Source organism: Pinus tabuliformis, chromosome X (genome assembly GCF_031772625.1).
Source record: "Pinus tabuliformis cultivar Carrire ecotype Pingquan chromosome X, CPIR1, whole genome shotgun sequence".
NCBI lineage: Eukaryota > Viridiplantae > Streptophyta > Pinopsida > Pinales > Pinaceae > Pinus > Pinus tabuliformis.
The window spans coordinates 1,500,284,741-1,500,288,376 of NC_142308.1; positions in this window are offsets into that span (position 1 = coordinate 1,500,284,741).

Below are 3,636 nucleotides of genomic sequence, written 5' to 3' on the forward strand. Positions count from 1 at the left end.
TGATACAGCTTTAAAGCACTCATCTTGGCAACTGCTCTTGGAAAAATTGGAAGCTCGTCTCTCCTCCTGGACTTACAGAGCCCTCAATATGGCCAACCATATAGTCTTAATCAAAGCTATCTTGCAATCCATGCCTCTTTATCTTTTTTCAGTTCTAGCAGCGCCAAAATGGGTACTCAAGGAAATCAAACATCTTCAGAGAACCTTTATGTGGGGAAATTTGGGACAAAATAGGAAATGGGACACAGTATGCCTTCCAAAAATCTCTGGAGGTACTGGGCTTCGTGATCCTCAACACAGTAATGTTGTCATGGGGGCACGCATCTGGTGGAAATGGATCTCGGCACTGCATACTCCCTGGGCTATTCTCTGGATAGAAAAATATGCCAACAATCGACCAGTAGACGATCTAATCCAATTCACATAATTTGGCTTAGGATCCTTAATCTGGAATGCCACTAAACAACACAAGGATTAATCCAATAGCATAGCTTTTGGGAAGTTAGGGATGGTAATGCAAGGTTTTGGGAAGACTCTTGGTAGCAATGACCCAAGCTGAGGGACTTGATCAAACCCCACCAAATACCGGATTGGGAAGAGCAACTGATGGACAAGGTCAACCAACACTGGATACATACAATGGATAGGCTCGAACCACATCATTAGGCATGGCACAGAATCCATTCAGAAAAAATTTGGAGGCAGAACTTTCTAACAGGAAAATACGCTATTCTGAAAAGAAGGATATAATTAGAAGCAGTTACGAAACAAGAAGAACCTTCACTGCCCACGAGGCATACAATATAATTATAAGGAATCACACAGTCAAGGATCCCCTTTGGAACAAATTTTGGGCCCCCAACATTTTGCCAAAAGTATCCACCTTCCTCTGGTTGCTCTACCAAAATTGAATCCTCACTTGGGACAATCTATGGAAAAGAAGCTTTCATGGGCCCTCCATGTGTCCCAACTGCAAACAAGAGGAAGAAACCACTGTACAACTCATGAGATCATGCCCATTGGCAAACATACTATGGGAAAAAGTAAGCTTCAGATGCCAAGAAGACAGACGACTTAAAGAGGATATCACCAACACTGTACGCAATTGGGAAACCAATCCATATAAGAGAAAATTGTTAAACTCTTTATGGAAAGTTATCCCAGGTCTTCTCATGTGGAAAAAATGGAAAGAAATAAATCGCATCTTCAAGGACCAATCCTCACCTTTAGAAGTCCTATGGAACAACGTTTTCCAAAACCTACGGGAAACCTTAATGCTTCAAACCTGGTATGAAGAAGACTTTCCTTCCATTTCGCAGGAACATAATATATGGGCAAACTGGAACATTCAATGGAATCAGGCGCAGGCAAATCATGGTAAACCCTCTTCACAAAGCAAGATTCCAAACAAATGGTTACCTCCACCCCAACATATGATACAACTTAACTTCTATGGAGCTTCTAAAGGCAATCCAATCAAAGCAAGATATGGAGGAATATTCAGAGATCATAAGGGCATACCTCTTCTAACCCTCATAGGCTCAATTGGCTGGGATACGAATAACTCGGCTGAATTAGAAGGGTTATGGTAGGGGCTTCTCCTAGCTCAACTTCATGGTTTCTTCCCACTTTTAATTGAAGGCGATTCTCAGATACTCATTAACATGGTTAATCAGATTCTGCAAGGGACACCGTCATACAAAGTGGTCAGCAACTGGAGATTGGCGGAAAGATTAGAGCTCATCAAAAAATGGCTCTCCTCCCACAGAGCAGTCACTTTCAAACACATTCGTAGGGATGGAAACAAAGTGGCTGATCTTCTAACTAACATAGGAGTGGATAGTGGATGGACCTTACATGTAGGCCCTCTTAATACAATTTCCACTGCACTCCAGTTAAAGGATTACAATGAATTGGTGCAGATTGAAACAGTTTAGGGTGAAGAAGCGCACCTGGATGCAGGTGATAACCATGCCATTAATGGCAATTAGACGGATGGGTGGTGAGGGGAAAGACCACATGGCCGCCTGCGTCACCTCTCATGCTAGCTTGAAAGGGATTCATGGCACCTTGCAAGTTACATTAAATGGGTGCTCTGGTTGAGATTTTTCCATCGCGCACATAGTCATGGCCTCCACAGACCATAACGTTGTTCCTCCTCCCCTGCTCCACAACATTTTCCCTCCTCAGGCAGTGGAGCCTTGTTCTCGCATAGTCATGAGAAGCCGCTGCTGGCTGCTCAGCTGCGTAGACCTTGGTAATGGGTATCATTTCTCCCACACCAGGCTCTGCAATCTAACTCCAGCTCAGACTTCCTCCACTCACTCTCTGCTTAGTCATTCCGCCAATCTCCTCACTGATAGCTCAGCATCGAATTCCACCATGGCTCGCATCCGCCACCGAATGCGTAGCAGGAGAGGGGGCAGTCGTGGCGGAGGAATACATCCTCCTGTGATGCCCAACCCAGATTCTTCCTCCCCCTCCTCTTATCCTGACATCCCAAATCTTCATAGCTCCTTCTCTGGCCAGTATCCTGATACCCGCAGCGGCAAAGGACGAGCTCAGCTCCAAGGTGCAGGCAGGAGGGACAACACTGTTCATACAGCCAATTTTCCCCTTCCCCCTCACCCCGCTCCCCACACAACACAATTTCGTTACTGCAGCACCCTGCATAGGCCTGTTATCACTGCCACAGTCACCATCACTTTCTCTGAGGAAAACAGCCCATAGGAAGCTCCGCCAGAGAACAATGGTGAGCAGTAGAGAGCCGTTCATAGGAATAGGGGCGCCTGCGACCTAGGCAAGTAGCAGCTCGATAAGGATGATGCCACCCTGCATGGCAAGGAGCTAGCTGGCAGTCAGCAGGCTGCTGAAGGCAGAGGTGGTGACACGCAGGCTCAAGGATGCAGAGCGGGAGACACGTCTAGCCCGCATGCAGCTGCAGACAGCTCCGTTGGCACTCAACCAGCTCATGGAGTTCAGAGCGGCACATCAGCTGAGGAGGAGTGGTACTAGTACGCGTGTCTCATCGAGGAAGAGCCTGCCCCAGACAACCTCCAGGATTGACACTTGGCAGCCAGGTGTCACCTTTCTACCAGCTGGGTGTTTCTTCTGCTGACTGGATTATTTCTGTTATGTTTGGTTTTGTCAAAACTTTCTTGGTTATTTTTGCAATGTTGGGTATTTTTTGGTTAAAATTGATAACCCCAGTGTGGGTTTTTTTCTGCCTTCATGGACTGGTTTCCCCATCATTGGGGCAGTCGAGATTAGACGGTTATATTTTTTTGATCACTGATGCTCAGTACTACTGAGGCCCGAGCTTCGTTGTAATTATATTTTGTTTCATATTAATAGACTAGTTTTACTTCGAAAGAAAAATAAGAAATTTATTAATAACAAAAAAAAACTCAATTTTCTTAATAACCATTAAAAAACATCACAAAATTTCTTAGAATACTTTGGTTAATAATACTCTAAGTTAAAAATACAAATTCAAGTATTAGAAATAATGTTTCATACTAAAAAGCATTATCAACATTAACTGAACTCAAGAAGACTTTTTGAAACACATTACATCAAATGATGGAGAATATAGATTTAGTAATCAAAAATCACATCCCACTAATATTGGAATAA